General features: G+C 42.6%; 1 non-coding gene across 1 annotated transcript; it reads left to right on the top strand.

The window, feature by feature from the left end:
* Window positions 1-6788: 6788 nt before the first annotated feature.
* Window positions 6789-6863, top strand: Trnas-cga (transfer RNA serine (anticodon CGA)). Its single transcript has one exon. It is a non-coding gene; the product is annotated as a tRNA-Ser (tRNA).
* The last annotated feature ends 3715 nt before the right edge of the window (window positions 6864-10578 follow it).

Raw genomic sequence — 10578 nt, 5'->3', positions numbered from 1 at the left:
ATGGGCATGTCTTCAGCACACTGCTCTCCAGGCTGTTTTTTCTGAGCTGAGCTGCTACTTCTCAATCAAGTAGCTCCCCAATTGGCTTGACAAGGACTGAATGTACCTGACCTACAGAAGTGCTGCCCAGGCACAGAAGCCCGTAAATTTGGTGATTAACGGGAATTGTTGTTACCACTATGGCAAGGCCATTGGTGCCCACGAACACTGCATGCAATAGCCCTTTCACCACAGTTCAGCTCATCATGCTGGCCAAGGTCACTGCATGCAACCTCATTGCCACAAGCACTGCATGTGGCAGCCCTCTCACCCCAACTTGGAGCACCATGCTTGCCATGGTCACTGCATGTGGAGTTGTCGCCCCAGCCTGAATTTTTAAAATGGAATGGACCATGAACTCCAGTATGTTTACCGTGGTCCCCTCGTATAACCTCTTTACCCCCAGTCTGAACGGTTGGACTGTCATTTCTGTCATGTGTGCTATGCAGTCAACCACCACCACTTGCATGACGTTGACCTGGGTGTAGCAGCAGCAGGTGTTACCAATTAAACTCTTTTGCGGATGAGTAGGAAAACAAGAAGGTGAATTTTACTGCTTTGTGGTTGCTGGTGCTTTAATGGACAAGACCTTGCAGTCTCACATTGATAACACTAATGTGGGCTATCGAGGCCCTTACACAGTGCTTCATGCTAGGTGACCAGTGTTGGAAATGGAGCTACCTGATGTATGACCTGTGGTACCCCCCATTAGGTGTGAAGCAGTTCTGCAACATAAGTTGACACACTGCCTCTCATCCTCCCTCACGAAGAAGGCAGTAATTCTGTCGAGAAAAGCATTGTCAACATTATGGAGATACCAAGAACATAATACTAACCTCATTTTCCAGTATGCAAGAAGGAGGGTCTGAAAAAGCACTCAGCAATGTACTTCACATTAATGTGTACTCGCATGCTTTGATTCATTTGATTCAGTCATAGGATCCAGTTTCATCCCTCTTCCGAAAGATAGTCCTGCTAAAAAGCATGTATTAATGTACAGAATACTATTGCTTCGGATGGAGGCATTTTGTTTGCGATTACCGTATTCATGCAATGGTTACAGCATAAAAAAATGTAATATCAACGGGCATGGTGACTTTCATACCATCTCATATCCCAGGACAATCCTACTACTGAAATTTGAGAGGCAAAACCCTAATTATGTGGTTCACAGTTGACGAAGAAGGAAGCCAGATAGAAGATGTAAAGCTTGAAGTAGCTGGACCTCCTTCTACCCAGTAATCGTCACAAACACATAGATTTACTAATACTGCCCAAAGGTGAGAACATCAGTAATTCTGAGTCAAAAATATGTCCCCTTTACTTTCCTCCAAGCTTACTAAAAATAAAATGGCAACATATTTTTTTTCCACAGATGCTTCAAAGCTGTATCCAGAAAGACATCTAATTCATTGATTGAGCCTGGAACATTTACATGAAGATAAAAACTTGTATAGTTCAAGGTCGCCGATCATAACGAACACAGACTTGTAATTGCTGCCTTTTGGACACTTATTAGTTCATGTGGAGCGTTGTGAATGTAATCCCCGAGCTTCCCACCACTTTCATGAAAACACTTTCCATTTGTGGCATTGTATCAAATTGTATGCTCGTGTGACTCAAATCTCAAAGATTTCTGACCATACGTCAGGTATAATGCTGCAGGATATTTGCTCCCTGAGCTCGAAAAGTGCTCAGTGTTGATGTTCTTTGTGGTGACAAATCTTCTATGACGAAATCGCAGAAGAATTATGTCTTATACGAACAGGTATTTCTACATCATATTTGTGGGTTTCATGTGGATAGACAGGCGGAAATCCATGTGAAGGCCCATGTCATTTACCAGGAAAGATCTGCAGTGTAGCTTACAACTCACGCAACTTGAATTACAAACGACCATGACAGATATACATCTTCTTCCATAGTTGAAGCAGGTGTGATACTCGATTTCTTATTCAGCACTTGGGTGGTTTTGGGATGAAGGATGATAAGATCAGTATCATACCTAACAATGTAGAAAAGGGCATTTCATTCGTCAAGTGAAACACGCCAAGAATACGCTCTTCGTCTTGGATTAATTACAGTTCATGCAGGTAACTCTTCAGAAACCTGTAGAGACAATGTGCAAGAGAGATATGCGTATCACTGGAGCTGAATATCTCGATGATGTAATATTTTAGGTTGTGATGAAGAAGGGGATCTTTCATTAAGAATACTGAGATGTTGTAGAGAGAGCCCATTGAACCACTTTTCTTGACTGTAACTGCATTCACCAGCAATCTCACAGGCACTGACATAACGGTTGCAGAGTATAAGCATGCAATGAATATTTGACAGGAGTTCAATATCTCTGATTTAGAGGAACTTTTATATGGAGATAGACTTGCACTTGCTAGCAGACATTTTTAGACATCCTGTAATGCATGCCTAGGCACATACATTCGTGACCATACCTTCTGTTAAACCTTAAAAGGAATTTCGTGAGATGCAGTGTCAAAACAGAGAATTTTCAACATCAACTGTTGACTGATATTGATATGTGGCCTTTTTCGAACATTGTGTTCGTGAAGGCTTTGCTACAGCACGCACAGGTACGCCAAGGTGAATAACCGCCAAATCAGTAAATGGCTGTTTGCAATCTGTATGCTTATGCCTTGCAACAGTCTCTGCTATTTTGACCATGTCAAATGCTTCTATGAAAATCAGTCACCATATTGGAAAAGATATCCAAATTGTGGCTTTGGACACTAGTGAGGGATATGTGTCACAGGCAGGTCTGTGGAACCGCCTGCCAATTACCATGACGTGCACAATGGCTTCCCATTGTTTCTGAATTGCCTAGCCCCATCAATTTGTTCCATCCTCAAACTGATGATAATGTTGGCGAATAGGCACAGACGCATCCCTCATAATAGAAACCTCCATAAATGTTTCACATTGGGAATTCAGACCAATAAGAATCAATCACACAAGAGGTCGATTAATACCAAAAAGAGGGTCCTTGGGATACATGATTCTCAAAAGGACTTTCATAAATTAATGAATATTTCTGTTGTTAGCAGAACCATGGAGAAAGTCAGATATCAGTCCAAAATTAATTTTATTTACCGTTGGAATGGGCATTTTGGCGCAATATATTCAACTGCTGGACCAAATGATGGACTATTCACAATGAAGATGGCTAAGGTTTCACTGGAGTTCATGAGACCTATCAATATTGGCATGTATATTCTGGGCCTCTCCAAGCTTCAAGTGTACTAATAATTCCATTATACATTTGTAAAACTTTGCTGATCCCAAGTGAAGTTCTATTGTACAAACAGTTTAATCAACTGGGTAAACGGCTCAGATAATTCTGAAATATTTTGGATATATGCCTGACAATCTGACTAGCATGACACCTCAAACAAGAAGGTTATCAACCTGATGAAAGATTAGGCAGAAAGGGTGTTGATTATTGAGTTTGTGTAGCTGAAGTGTAGCTAGTTTGTGTAGCTAAATGTATGCATATCACATAGATTCAGTTGTCATCCAAAGATGGAAAAGGATGTGCACTGTGCAGCTTCATGGGTGCTTGGGACCGAAGACTACAAGGAGTGTCTGCATGGTGGTGGTTTTTATCTTTCAATCGTTATATAATGAGCTAAATGCTGCACTATAGCTGAATAGTAGCCTATTGCTCCATGCAGACAATCAGCTGCCGTTAGCTGCTTAAGTGTTGTATATTACAATGTATTCTGTATCAAATCCTTCTCCTCTTCTTTTAATATTTGTGTGATGTGTCTTTGAATATATAAGCAATGAGATGCTGCTAGTCATTTAAGTACTGTATAAAGTAATGAACTGTATGTATGATCCTCCTCTTCCTCTCTTAGTATTACTGTGATATATATCTGCATATAAGCAATTGGCTGCTGTTACTCATGTAAATACTACACACACAGAATGGAAAAAGTGATCTGCACATAACATCCTTCTTCTCTTGTTATTAACGTGATGTATCTGCAATATTTAACATATGATCTAACGACTGAAAAACTACTTGGTACACACTTGTGGATAAGCACCACCACCATGCAGACACTCCTTGTAGTTTTTGGCCACAAGCACCTGCGAAGCTGCACAGTGCACATCCTTGCTGATCTTTGGATGACAACTGAATCTATGTGGTATGCATACTTTATGGATATAAGCAATCTGGTTTTGAAAAATACAATAATTATTTTGAGAAAAGTACTGCAAATAACTCTGTAAAATGTATTGTTTTTGACTGATAGGAAAACAATATTTAATTTGTTATTTCAGTGTTATTTTCATAGAAGTTATTGACCCAGGCACTCTGAAAGTTATTGCTGATAGGGTAAGACCGAAAAACGTAAGAATTCGTTGTAGAACATATTTTTGTTTACACATATGGGTATATAACAGTCATTCAGTTTTGCAGTATTGTCTAAATAATTGTTTTCTATATGCTTTGAATTTGGCCTGAATTATATTCTTACCTATACATGCAATTAAACACATAGGCAGTCCTTTGGTAAACTCCACTTCCCAGGGTTTTCTGCTTACAGGCTTTTAACATCAATATTTCGTTGCTGGATCAATACAAGCTCTTATACACTGCTATAATTGATTTATAATCACACTGTGCTCATGAAAATAGTCGATGAAGTTACAGTACACCATTTTAATATAAGGATGCCAGTGGCTCAGTCTGTCCGCTGCAACCAGTAAATTATTGTGCAGGACCATTAAATACACCACACATTAATGTTTAATGTACATGACTACACTCTCGTATTTTAAGTCAAGCACTGACCCTAAACACGTATTGACAACTGACACCTCACATACCGATGTTAGAAGGAGTATATGACAGGTTGTCTTTAGTCATCATCTTTGTCTCTGTGAACTGTATCATTCTGCATATAGAGTACCATTCTAATGCATACTAGTGCCAAGATAATGAACATTTTTATAAAACGCAAAGGTTCCGAGTTCGAGTCTTGGTCGGGAACACAGTTTTAATCTGCCAGTAAGTTTCATATCAGCGCACACTCCGCTGCAGAGTGAAAATCTCATTCTCAAAATATACCCCAGGCTGAGGCTAAGCCATGTCTCCGCAATATCCTTTCTTTCAGGACTGCTATGTCTGCAAGGTTCGCAGGAGTGCTTCTGCAAAGTTTGGAAGGTAGGAGACGAGGTAGTGGCAGAAGTAAAGCTGTGAGTACCGGGCGATAGTCGTGCTTCGGTAGCTCAGTTGGTAGAGCACTTGCCCTCTAAAGGCAAAAGTCCCGAGTTCGAGTCTCGGTCGGGCACAGAGTATTAATCTGCCATGAAGTTTCATATCACCGCACACTCCGCTGCAGAGTGAAAATCTCATTCTGGAATAATCCCCCAGGCTGTGTCAAAGCCATGTCTCCGCAATATCCTTTCTTTCAGGAGTGCTAGTTCTGCAAGATTCGCAGGAAAGCTTCTGCAAAGTTTGGAAGGTAGGAGACGAGGTACTGGCAGAAGTAAAGCTGTGAGTACCGGGTGTGAGTCGTGCTTCGGTGGCTCAGTTGGTAGAGCACTTGTCCGCGAAAGGCAAAGGTCCCGAGTTCGAGTCTCGGTCGGGCACACAGTTTTAGTATGCCAAAAAGTTTCATATCAGCACACACTCCGCTGCAGAGTGAAAATCTCATTCTGGAAACATCCCCAGGTTGTGGCTACGCCGTGTCTCCACAATATCCTTTCTTTCAGGAGTGCTAGTTCTGCAAGGTTCGCAGGAGAGCTTCTGCAAAGTTTGGAAGGTAGGAGACGAGGTACTGGCAGAAGTAAAGCTGTGAGTACCGGGCGTAAGATGTGCTTCGGTAGCTCAGTTGGTAGCGCACTTGCCCACGACAGGCAAAGGTCCCGACTTCGTGTCTCGGTCGGGCACACAGTTTTAATCTGCCAGGAAGTTTCATATCACCGCACAATAAGCTGTAGAGTAAAAATCTCTTTCTGGATACATCCCCCAGGCTGCAGCTAAGCCATGTCTCTGCAATATCCTTTCTATCATGGGTGCTAGTTCTGCAAGGTTTTCGCAGGAGAGCTTCTGCAATGTTTGGAATGTAGGAGACGAGGTACAGGCAGAAGTAAAGCTGTGAGTACCGGGCGTGAGTCGTGCTTCCGTAGCTCAGTTGGTAGAGCACTTGCCCGCGAAAGGCAAAGGTCCCGAGTTCGAGTCTCGGTCGGGCATACAGTTTAATCTGCCAGGAAGTATCATATCAGCGCACACTCCGCTGCAGAGTGAAAATCTCATTCTTTAAACATCCCCCAGGCTGTGGCTAAGCCATGTCTCCGCAATATCCTTTCTTTCAGGAGTGCTAGTTTTGCAAGTTTCGCCGGAGTGCTTCTGCAAAGTTTGGAAGGTAGGAGACAAGGTACCGGCAGAAGTAAAGCTGTGAGTACCGCGCGTGAGATGTGCTTCGGTAGCTCAGTTGGTAGAGCACTTGCCCGCGAAAGGCAAAGTTCCGGAGTGCGAGTCTCGGTCGGGCACACAGTTTTATTCTGCCAGAAAGTTTCATATCAGTGCACACTCCGCTGCAGTGTGAAAATATCATTCTGGAAACATCCCCCAGGCTGTGGCTAAGCCATGTCTCCGCAATATCCTTTCTTTCAGGAGTGCTAGTTCTGCAAGATTTGCAGGAGAGCTTCTGCAAAGTTCTGAAGGTAGGAGACGAGGTACTGGCAGAAGTAAAGCTGTGAGTACCGGGCGTGCGTCGTGCTTCGGTAGCTCAGTTGGTAGAGCAATTGCCCGCGAAAGGCAAAGGTCCCGAGTTCGAGTCTCGGTCGGGCACACAGTTTTAATCTGCCAGAAAGTTTCATATCAGCACACTCTCCGCTGCAGAGTGAAAATCTCATTCTGGAAACATCCCCAGGTTGTGGCTAAGCCGTGTCTCCACAATATCCTTTCTTTCAGGAGTGCTAGTTCTGCAAGGTTCGGAGGAGAGCTTCTGCAAAGTTTGGAAGGTAGGAGACGAGGTAGTGGCAGAAGTAAAGCTGTGAGTACCGGGCGTGAGTCGTGCTTCGGTAGCTCAGTTGGTAGAGCACTTGCCATCGAAAGGCAAAGGTCCCGAGTTCGAGTCTCGGTCGGGCACACAGTTTAATCTGCCAGGAAGTTTCATATCGGTGCACACTCCACTGCAGAGTAAAAATCTCATTCTGGAAACATCCCCCAGGCTGTGACTAAGCCATGTCTCCGCAATATCCTTTCTTTCAGGGGTGCTAGTTCTGCAAGTTTCGCAGGAGAGCTTCTGCAAAGTTTGGAAGGTAGGAGATGAGGGACGTGCCTGGATAGCTCAGACGGTAACAGCTTCACCTTCGATACGCAATGTCCCGGTTTTGTCAGCTGGAAGAATACACAGTTCTAATTTGCGCAGAAGTATCGTATCGTAAATTTCCTCAACATGTCAAGCGAACACTGTTAGATTCTTAACAGTAGGCAGTGAATGTCACAAATAGCAGCTTAACAGTCCTGGTAACTTGAAGAAAAATGAGCTCTTCAGGATGAGTTTGCTACCCGAAACTACATTTGGAAAGTCTGCTCGTGTTACATTCACCTACTGGTGACGCACACGCTGTGAAAAGCTGTATGGCCAGCTGTGGCAAGTGACAGGAATTACCAAATGAAAACAGTCGATTCAGTCAGTTGTTGAGAAACAATCGATTCATTGGTTATAGAGCCTTATACATGAGCTGGACTACTCATTCCTTCTTTTAAGTGAAATCTGTCTATTTGAGCAATGGAATGAAAATACTCATTTAGTCCCTTGTAGTCTTACGTGTACGTAGGATTATTATTCACTCATATCAAAAAAATGGTTCAAATGGCTCTGAGCACTATGGGACTTAACATCTATGGTCATCAGTCCCCTAGAACTTAGAACTACTTAAACCTAACTAGCCTAAGGACATCACACACATCCATGCCCGAGGCAGGATTCGAACCTGCGACCGTAGCAGTCACGCAGCTCCGGACTGAGCGCCTAGAACCGCTAGACCACCGCGGCCGGCTCACTCATATCATTCTAATGCAACCACTGTGTAGGAGCTAAAGTCGAAATGTTCTGTCATTTTGCCATTGTTAAATCTTCATTGTTGACTGCACTTTGTTAACACCTGTCGTCATTAGTATTGTCGTTCCCACGTTTGCTAATAATTGAACTTTTAGTTTTCGTTCATGTTTATGAATAGGGATAACCTTAATAGTGAATTTTGTGTCTGGAATGGAGCAGAATACCGAAATACTCTGTGGCACGAGAATAGAATAACCCATATGATTAGATAAAAAGTGATTCTTAAAGTAAATTCAATGCTATATGCAGTATTTAAAAGTACAGTCATTTTATATTTAATCATATAAAATAAAAAAAACACAATATTTATTGAAAAAATTCGTTACATAAGCGAACATCCTTTCATTTCTGTACAACTCACCTCCTAGATTCAAACATTTAAGGTATATGGTCATCAAGTTCAGAATTCCCATGTTGTCCCTTCCGCAGGCCATGGGGGATGTATTTCCCGCTAAACATATTTCCTTACAGCGTTTAAGCGAATATGTGTAACCACTTCTGCAAGCTCCTGGCATCTAGTAACAGTCCGCTGCACCAGCTGTAGTTTCTGTTTGTTGTGAAATATAGCCTTCAGTACTGTGGGAACTATGTATCCCACCAAACAATGGTGTTTTAAAGATTATTGGGAAGTACGATTATCACCAGTGTAGTTTCTAAATAGAGCTTGGGAAGTATACTTACCACAAAATTAATCTGTCATTTGTGGTCCTTGGGAAGCGTACTTACAACCAACTTAGTGGTGTCTCTAAGGTTTCGAGAATACAATTCACCATCTCTGTCTATGCCTGACATCTTGTGGTAGTACACTGCACCAGGTGTATGAAAACTGCTGCAACAATGAGTTTCTGTTTTTCATGGGATCACTACTGTTGTCAGAATGCATTACTTTACTTTTGAAATATACATTATTATGAGCTGTATCAGCTCATACCTTTATTGTGTGATAATATTTCAAGGATTGTTTTCACATTGTGATAAGTAAACTATAATATAGGTAAAATACATTTATTAACTAAAGGAAAAGGAAACATAAAATACAAACAGAAAAGACTGTTCACTATGTTTACGAGTAATGGCAACACATAACAGCGCACAAACCATCAGTTTTAATTCCTCACTAAGGTACCATATCTTTGACTAGCGGCAGCATTGTGGTAAGGAATTCCAATTCCTACAGAAGGGATTCCTCGCCTCTTTCTCTGGATGGCTCCCTGTAATCTTATTAAAGCCCCACAATAACTATTTCCATTGATCTAGGGCTTATGGCATGAAATCCGCCAAAAGAACATCTGTACGATCCCAAAAATCGGTTGCCATGACTTTTTGTGCTCAGAAAATCTGACTTTCCTCGATCTTTCGGTGATGAGGGAAGATGCCACCTAATTATTGGTGCTTGCTCTCTCAGGTTATGTGAGACACCCAGTTGTCAGCACCAGTTAATCCGATCAAGGAAGTTTTGTGTCATCTCATTGCCACTGTAGAATCTTGTGCCATAGGAAGCAAGGGATGTTGTTTGGTGTCTACAACTGCATGCGTGTATTAACAGGGTTCTTCATAAACAGAAAAGAAAAGTTACTATTCTTTAAGCAAGTGGTTGTGGTAAAAGTTCTTCTATAATAGTCCACTATAGACACTATACTCTCATAGCCGGTGACGTCAACTGGCAGATGTCAACTACCATAGTACCTGAGCTAGCGACTGATCTGACGGCGACTGCGACTGACTCGGCTGGCTGAATGTCTGTGACTGACTGGGCCCTCCAGCCTGTAGCGGCGATATAAATTCTTGCAGTCAAGAGGGCGTTGGCAACACTTTTCTTCGGAGTCTGTCTTTGGTATCTCTCCTGTTAGGCGAACTTGATTCAGCGACTATTGTCGATTTTCTTGCAATCTCTTTGCTGTCTGGTGCGCTGGCGACAGCTTACGCCAGCACAGAAATCGTCTCTGTGATATCTGGGTCAAGAACATCAGCTCTGAGCCCATTGTCTTAGGCGTGTGTCAGTCACTCGGGTGATGATGCAGTGCACATGATGCACAAACCTTGTTGTGGAAGAGATGTTGCGACATAATTTCACCAAGCAACGTTCAAGAAATACCTGTGAAAACAACGCGCAGTTTGTCAGCAGTTACCCACGCATCTAGCAAGATCCCGCTGTTCACTGTAGCCTTCAGGCCCTGTGTGGTGAGTGATGGACATCCAGATCGAGTCTGACTGTCCACATTTGTTCGTTCGTTCTTGAACAATTCACAGCTGTTACTAAATGTCTTCCAGTTCAGCTTTTAAGCGTTCAGAAATCAAGTAAGTCTTCCTTACTTAACAGTCGGTGGGATTTTCCGCCACACGGTTCATACAGACGACACAGCAGCTGTACAAGGGCGCCTACTTACTTGTTCACAGCGTTACGAGTGCAGCCAGTTGACCCTGAAATGAGACTGAG

The sequence above is a fragment of the Schistocerca serialis genome, chromosome 7 (genome assembly GCF_023864345.2).
Source record: "Schistocerca serialis cubense isolate TAMUIC-IGC-003099 chromosome 7, iqSchSeri2.2, whole genome shotgun sequence".
NCBI lineage: Eukaryota > Metazoa > Arthropoda > Insecta > Orthoptera > Acrididae > Schistocerca > Schistocerca serialis.
This window is presented reverse-complemented; position numbering and strand designations above follow the sequence as displayed.